We start from the raw sequence: 8,579 nt of genomic DNA, 5'->3' as shown, positions 1-8,579 counted from the left end.
ACCTATCCGGCCTCTTCATGGTTACAGCTTCAGTAACCTGGTATAAGGCTAACGCAAAGAAGTCTACGGACAACTTAAATTCACTATTAACGCTACCTGCGTGTTACTTGTCACCTGCACCACGTGAACCAGATCACAAGGTGCCACACTTTGCCATTCATTTCAGCAGTGGCGCCCTCTGAACCACGTCGTTCGTTTCATATAGTGCAGTGTTGGTTCACGATTTTTCTGCCCCTTCTGCGAAGGATGCCAGCTTGGCGCAGATTCATACTAGCAGTGCAACAGACGACGCAGCATCCTACTGGGCTTGCTAGACTTCTAGGACGTATGCGCATGATGTCCCAAAACGGAAGAAAACATCACCACTATAAGCGGAGGTGCTGTAGCACAGGTTATTTCAGACCGCAGTTCCTTTGGTTTTGTGGCTTGCGACGATTTTGGATGTAGCGTCATGGAAGTGGTGGCAAAGCAAGTGGTTCACTTTGGTGAACATGATGGCATTGGCATCGCACTACACCAGGCAGCAGCTGGGGTTTTGAAAGGGTTGAATTGTGCAAATAGGACAACGACTAAAAGAAGAGACGACTACACACAGAGCGCAAACTACCAACAGAAGTTTATTTCCCTGAACACACAAATTTTATACAACCGCACAAGCGCTACCACGCATGCACTAACAATCAACCTCTTAGAAAAGCAAGACCTTGCTTTTTTAAGAAGTTGATCGTTAATACGCATTTCTCGTAACAAAACCTGTAACACGACTGTACACCTCTCCACTCTCCCCTTCACGCCACCTTTAGTTCCCACTGCTTTGCACACACGCTGCTCACATTCTGCTCATTTTCGCGGGTTTCCTGGCTCGCGAGGCGTTCTAAGAAGATCTGCGTGACTGAGGACTCTTTTTGTAGCTGCACTGTGGCGAAAGGGCAGCGTCTACTCAAGCTTGTAGGGGATGCGGAGCAGTTAATAGCAGACGACATCGTACTGGTATGGGCAAAAAAAAAAAGCTTTTTGCATCATGAAACCTTTGTGGCGCAACTGGGAACGAGGAAGAAAAACGAGAGAAGACAGGATATGGTGCCAGATTCCCTAAATTCGCCCCAAGAGACAGGATTGCGCTGTTTTCCATAAAATATATCTGCTACAAACCAGTGCCGCCTCTGCTGGCTACCACGCATTTCCATCGGCACTGCGTAAATAGTCAAAAATATATCACCGCACAACACAAATGTGCCACAAAAAGGTCTTCTATCTGTTCTAGAATTGCAGAGATCGGTTGATCAATGATTCCGTCTTGCATGCGATTGCGGAGAAGCCTTTGCGAATAAGCATCGGGAAAGAACAGAGAGATGATAGCCGCCGATGAACGCGCCAGTATGACTATCGCCGACAACCCCATCACCCGCAGCTATCTGCTCGGGCACGCGTGTGGCTTAGCGCTACATTAAGCCTTTTGCACGCTTTTGATATGCAACAACCTGAGTGTGCTAGGCCGCTGATCGCTGTTGCCTCAATGTGCGGGACTATGTTCAAGTGCACGCCGCTTTGTAGAAATGAAAGCAGCTTGCTGTTGCCAAGTTGAGCGTCGCAGGTCACACGCCGGGAAACCTTGCTGCATTGACACTGTCACACCAAGCACGCACGTACGGTACAGCAACCGTAGTGCTGTTGTATTTATGCTGCACGCTTAAACGTGCCTCCGTCCTCTGCCAGGACCACTTGAGCATCGTAGAGTCGCGGAGTGCACATTGCTTGCAGGAAGCTCGTCGTCACTGTGATAACCCAACTAGCTAATCACCACACCTGTGCACGGTCTGCAGCGGAGTACATACGAAGATCAACACTCACAGCAAATGCACGTGTACGGTACAGCATGCAGCCAGGCAGTAACGGCATGAGCTGAGTAGGCAGCATGCTGCACGCAAATAGCCAGGCACGATCATCTCTACGTGGCCGTACCGCATTTCAATGAAACTCAGTTTTCGCTTGATGGCAGATCGTGGTACAGACACATACACATGTAACGCAGAAAGCTAATAGTGTCCTTCACACCTATAGCACACAGAAGAGACAAGAACACAGAGGTAACGACGCGGACACAGCGCTAACTTCCGACGATTTATTTACGAAGCAGTACAAGTACAGTAAACCCTCGTTAACTCGAACTCGCATATCTCGAAATCTCGGTTAAGTCGAAACTTTTTTTCGCCGTGCATTAACCTCCCATAGGTGCTATGTATTTGCCCCCTCTTATCTCGAAACATTTTCCGGAGGGAACAGCGGATATCTCGAAATCTTGACCGGGAGGGCAGAAGGCAAAGGCCACTCCCAACAGAAAACGAGGGCTCCGTGCGAACGCTTAGCTCTTACTATACGTGCCGAACGCGGTCGAGAAGGGCGAATTTGAAATTCCCGCGGACGCAACCGTTTCCTATCAGCCTTGTCAAGCAACTGTGGGAGTGATCACGTGTGCGCAACCGCGTGCGACTTATGCGCGGTGGGCAGCTTGTGCAGCGTGCGCCAGTCAGGCCGTCAGTACGCAACCTAGCCCTTGCATGTGCGAGCTGGTATTCTTTGTTTTCCCCGCGATCTGCGCACGACGCATCTTGAGTTCAGTTTTGCTGAGTAGCGAGTGGTCTGTGCAACGGACGCTTCCGAATATTTATTTATTTATTTATTTGCAATACTGCCAGTCTCTATTGAGACCATAGCAGGTGGGCACTCTGTACAGATGCTATGATTGCTCATCATAGTAAAAAAAAACTGTAATACAGAACATAAAAGTAACATCAACCTGGCACTTTGTACATAAGCAATATTTACACAATATAACAAACAAAATACAAGTGCATACAAAATGGCAAGTTTAACAATAAGGCCGCTTACATGGCTGTTTACAGAATATACAAGTAGTACATACTGGTTTCATTACCATTGTCATTGGGTATTTAAAGAAGCTAAGAAATGGTTTCAATTTCTAACTCAAACTGAGACAGTGACTCAGTGTTAGTGATGTGAGGGGCCAACATGTTCCATTCGCGAATGGCAACCGGAAAAAAAGAATATTTAAACACATCAGTGTTGCATTTGTATTGTACTAATGTGTGTGTATGTTTGTGTCTTGTGGCTCGTGTTTGTGAATAAGACACGTAATTTGAAATGTCTATTTTAAAATAATTGTGCAGGAGTTGATAAATAAATTTTAGACGTGCCTGTTTTGCTCGTACTTCTAGCGTAGGAAGTTCAGAAAGAGTTAGAATATCGACCAAGATGTCCCACCAAAGCAGTGCAAATCTCTGACGTTCGAGAGAAAAGTCACGCTAATCAACGAAGTTGAAAAAGCAGGTCGAAGGAAGTCGCGCATCGCCGAAGAATTCGGCATCCCTTTGTGAACCCTCTCGACACTGCTTAAGAACAAACAAAAGGTTTTGGAAGGCTTCGAGGAAAGCTTCTCAAGCAAGCGGAAGCCGCATTCGAGCGTCCAAATTCCCGGACGTCGAAGCCGCACTGACTGCTAACTGCTTCGCACCCATGCAGGGTTTTCGCACTCATGCAGCTTCCAACACAACTCCAACAGGCTATCCCTCGTCAATCTCATCAGGTCCATGGCGACTACCTTACTTTGGCTCAGCTGTGACAAAACACAAACAAACCCACCAGCGTTTCAATTCTGGGTCTAGAGAAATTGAAGCCTGGCAAATCACACAGCAGATACCAAAAGCTTAACCACACAAGCAGCAACACGTAGCCAACATCTCTTTCTACCTTTTTCCTGTTTCTCCTTCACTCTTCTACCGCCTCAAAACATCCCGAAACACTTCCGCAACGAACCCTCGTCTTCTTCTATCAAATAATCTGAGGTATACTGCTTATCCTAACATGCTCACATCATCGCCGAGTGCTGCTCTGTGCTGAGATAACAACCACAGTTCCTAGGCAGTTGCTGGTTTTATCTGTCTTTTAACAGGTCTAGGCTAAAAACTCGACGCATCTCATGCGCAAAGTCAGGCACTCACCCCATACCGTGCGGTCATGGTACGCTGCGTCGATCACGCCGAATTCCAGATTCCAGGGCTTTCGGCTGACCTCCGGTTCATGTCGCTTTCCATCGATCCGTCATATCCCACCGTCTGCCATCCAGTTGTTGCGACCGGCCTTTGGAGGCACCAGAGACTCCGGAGGAAGAGGCTGGAGGAAGGCAAATTTAACAGAGGTTTTATTTACATGGGCAAGCAGTTTGTTTCTACATGACGATTTCGTCCTACAGGACGAGGATTTCGTGTCTACATGACGACGATTGCGCCTCGAATGAGCCCGCGGGGGCTCGTTTTAAAGGGTCTCTTTCCCCAGATCCCTAGATGGGGGAATTTCTGCAAGTTGGGACGGTCCAATCGCGTCCCACACAACACTAATGAGGGTGCCACCCACACTCGCCCAGGTCAGCGTCGTCGACTGGGGCGTGGCCACCGCACTCTGCTGCTGTTGCACCAAAGGGTGCAACATGTGGTCCCCGCCATGTGAAGGCCGTAGGGCCGAAGGGTCACACGCTCGATCAGCCGGGCGCGACAAAAGGTCTGCAGCTCCGAAGCACCTCGTCGATCAATTAGTAGGGCTGATTGTCATCCGAGCGGACGCCGCTGTCTCGTCAAGGTAGATTTGGCGACAGGAAACCATTACTGTCGTCTCGCCGTACGCGGATGGGCTGGACTGCAAGGCGCCTCACGTCCCACCTCGGGAGGATAATTCCAGCGCTTGAACCATTGTCGAGGCAAGCAGCGCTTCGGCGCCCGATTCGAAGAACAGGGGACGCCGCGTCCTTTCTCGGCGCAGGGGCCGATCGTAACACCAGTAAATAGTAACAGTGTTACAGTTACCTAAGCCAAAAAAGTAACGCTGTTATAGTTACAATGAAAAAGTAACGTCGTTACATTTCCATTACTGTATAGAAGAAGTAATAGATCGCAAACAAAATGATAGAATTTATATAATAAAAACGTATGAGGCCATGCGGGTAGTCAAAATTGCACATGGTGAAACCTTAGACGAAAGAAATTTAAAAGATGGCCTAACGAAGTATTCGTTGTGTACACCTCATTTTGTTGGGTCAAATTTTTTGTTCATGCACCGCGGGCAAAAAAGGAATATATTTGCATATAGTAATAATAAACTCTCTAAGATACTAGAAGTGGAAAACGTAGTTGAAGCACTGGAACGGCAGCAGTATCCTAGGACGTTCATTAGCGATACCCAGAAGTGCCTGCGGGGAGGAATGGGGAGTGTGTCACAAGTGAAGACATCCACAGTCTGTTCCCTGTGTTCAAGGTGTATCAGACCCTGTTCGGAGAGTTTTGTGCCCACTGGGCATACAAACCGTTTTTATGATGTGTTCGTGAAACCCAAAGACCGTACACCTGCGGACGATGAGAGCGGGGTCATCTACACGTACGATGCGGGGATTGCAACACGACTTACATCGGCGAAATGGGCAGGAAAGTATGGTTGATAAAGCAAACCACAAAGTGCATTCTAAGACGGAGCTTGTTCAACACTGCAGAAAACGGGGCATAGCTTTGACATAAACAATGGGACGATGCTGGCTCGTACACAATAGTGGGGGGAGAAAACTCCTGGAATGATGGTTCATTTGCCGCGACACATCTGCTTGCAAGAACCGTGGCCCCCTACCGGACGTCAGACTCAACCTTTTACTGTAAGTTCTAAAGAGGTTTTAAAAAATTGCTTCGCTAGTTCACGATATTTCTGCCTCTCAAATCTTTCGTGCTCAAACATTACGTAACATCTAGTCCCATGAAGAACAATCGTGTAACATCTAGTCATGCAACTGAAATCCGGTAACGCTGCCAGTGAGCCACAACCGCCCGTCTCCTGACTAAAATCATGTAGCAACTCGTCACGTGACTAACAATCGCGCAACGTCTAGTCACGCGACTAAAATCCCGTAACATCACGGAACAACTAGTCACATGACTAACAAACGTGTAACATCACGTCACGCAACTAAAATCCGGTAACATCACATAGCATCTAGTCACGCGACTAAACCCCGCTGGTAACATCACGCAACGTTTAGTCCCGTGACCAAAAATCAGCTAACTATACTCGGCAACAACATTTCTTGGCAGTACTGTGGAAGCTACAGAACCGAAATAGACTGCCTGCTGTACCGCGTAAAAAAATGGTACTTAAGTTTACTGATAATTTTCTCATTTGCCTCGCTGAAATAAGTGCTGCTTTATTTATTATGCGACTCAAACAGTTGCTGGAAGTTGCAGGCAAAATACAGTTAAGATAGATTTACCAGTGCAAAAAGACTAAACACTTAAGAAGGCTTCTTAAGTGTTTCGTCTTTTTGCGCTGCTAAATCTATCTTAATCATGAACCAACTCGCCCAAGAAGCAGTTTTAGCAATATACAGGTATTGTTTCACTTTGCAAGAATGCTTTCCTCTTCTCTCCGTTTCTTAGACAGCAGCACCTTTCAGCCACAAAGTTTCTCACAATAATACCTAAAGAGAAATGTGGCGCCAACGTCTCTGCGAATTTCCAAAGGGATGCTGTGCCGCGATGGGAATGACGGAATGTGTGTCTATGAGGCTTGTGTTGGCTGGCGTTGAGCGAGGCTTGTGCTAAAATGTGAATACGACTGCGCAAATAAAGGTTTTCGAAAACAAAAGCTTCATAAACGGATCCCACTAAGCGGTTTTACATTTCAAAACAAAATTTCACCCGCTTGCAGGGTATAAGCAAATGGCGAAAGGAAGAAACAGATGATAAACTGTAGCAGAGTGAACACCGAACCTGTCGTCTGTCTTCCAACTTTAACGGCCGTTTGCTACATTTTACGTTTCATAAAACTGCACATCAAAACAGAAGTTCTCAAAGTTATATAATACTTGTTTCTGTGCAGTGTCAATAAAAAATAGTTCATTTCGAACGCCTTTAATGCACAATTAACACAAAGAACGGTTCTAGCCAGACGCGGCTTCGAGGTGTCTGGGCTTTTCGTGAACGATGCCAATCCGAATCCGACATATACCCATGCATACAACAGCGTCGCAGCGCCAGTTTTCCCTCTAGGCAATAGCAGCAAACTGCTTTCAGCGCGCCCGTTTTCCCAAAGTAAACACGACATGTATGACGTAGTGGGTCAGTGTGCGACAGCAAACACGCTGTTTAGTTCTCCAAGAAAAACATACTCATAATATGACACTAAAATGTACACTGAACAATTGAAATGTTTTTCCCATCCACATTTTTCGTGTACATAATTATTTAAACGTGTTCACGATGCCAACGAGCAAAACCGAAATGAGCCGCAAGCTGCCGTACAACTTGCGGAGCAACACAAATGTGCGAAAGCCCTGCCTCCGTTGCCTTCGCTCCAGCGTCAAGATGTTGCCTAGTATAGCCATGTGACGAAAAACCCGCACACTCATTTAACAGGTATTTCCTTCATTTAAAGTGACGTCTCCTGCCAAAACCACATAACACGTGCGCAGTGTGGGGAACTGACTAAAACTAGAGAATAGCCAAGCCTAGCGATACGTAGTACTCCTAGAAAAAACTCGGCAATGCTACCAATAAGTGTGACATTACTAGCAAAAACTTAGAAGCTAGGTCGAACACTAGCTCCGCTGTTTGTTTCGGCCTTGCGCCACTAGTGCACGCTGCGTACATTAAAAACAAAAGGCTCCGGGAATTTCATTACATTGTTCTTTCTCTCTCTTTTTAGTTAGTTGTGGTTAATTGGAAGTTAAATTCGAAGTTTTCGCAGGCCCAGTGAACTTCGTATTAAACGGACACTAAAGAGAAACAATGAATCCCTTTATGTCGATAAATTGTGCTCTAAGAACACTAATGTCGTTAATTCCGCCATCATAGGTTTATTAATAGAGGAGAAAATCAAGTTCAAAGTTTCAGTTCTAAGTTTCGTTCCGAAATTTCCCCGCGTGACGTCACGGATTTCGAAGTGTATTTATCATATTTTGGCACCATTGGCTCAACAAGTTTACCCCAAACTTGCTATGATGTTAGGTATATAGCCCCCTTAGACGACAATGTACTTCATTTTTACCGATTAGGAGCTACGTAGTCACTGGTAGGCGCCGTCAAACCATGCGACATCACGGCGAATGGTGCAGAAACTTCAAGGTGGCGTCGCCACCCACATTGTGTTCTTGCGCGTTTTCTCGCTTACTAAGCGTCTTCTCGCCGCAAGTGGGTTTTTTTGGTATCGTGAAACAGTACTTTACTAAGATGAGAAAAATTGTTTTGCTCTTTAGCGTCCTTTTAACGGGAGTAGACTGTATAAAAACTCAGTTCAAGGAAATAAACTTCTGTTGGTAGTTTGCGCTCTGCGTGTCGTCATCTCTTTCTTAGTCCCTGTCCTGTTTGCGCAATTCAACACTTTTGATCCTGAACCAACATGCCCAATTATCAGCCATTCCGAGGTTTTGACGGCACCACAGCAGGCACGACAGCCTCCATATTACCACAATCCGTTAGACCTGCGTTCCTTCCAGTTTCACAGATGACAATAGGCTGCTCCGAAAAGTA

The sequence above is a fragment of the Rhipicephalus sanguineus genome, chromosome 3, assembly GCF_013339695.2.
Source record: "Rhipicephalus sanguineus isolate Rsan-2018 chromosome 3, BIME_Rsan_1.4, whole genome shotgun sequence".
Taxonomy (NCBI): domain Eukaryota; kingdom Metazoa; phylum Arthropoda; class Arachnida; order Ixodida; family Ixodidae; genus Rhipicephalus; species Rhipicephalus sanguineus.
The sequence above is the reverse complement of the archived record's forward strand: the minus strand, read 5'-3'. Positions refer to the sequence as shown.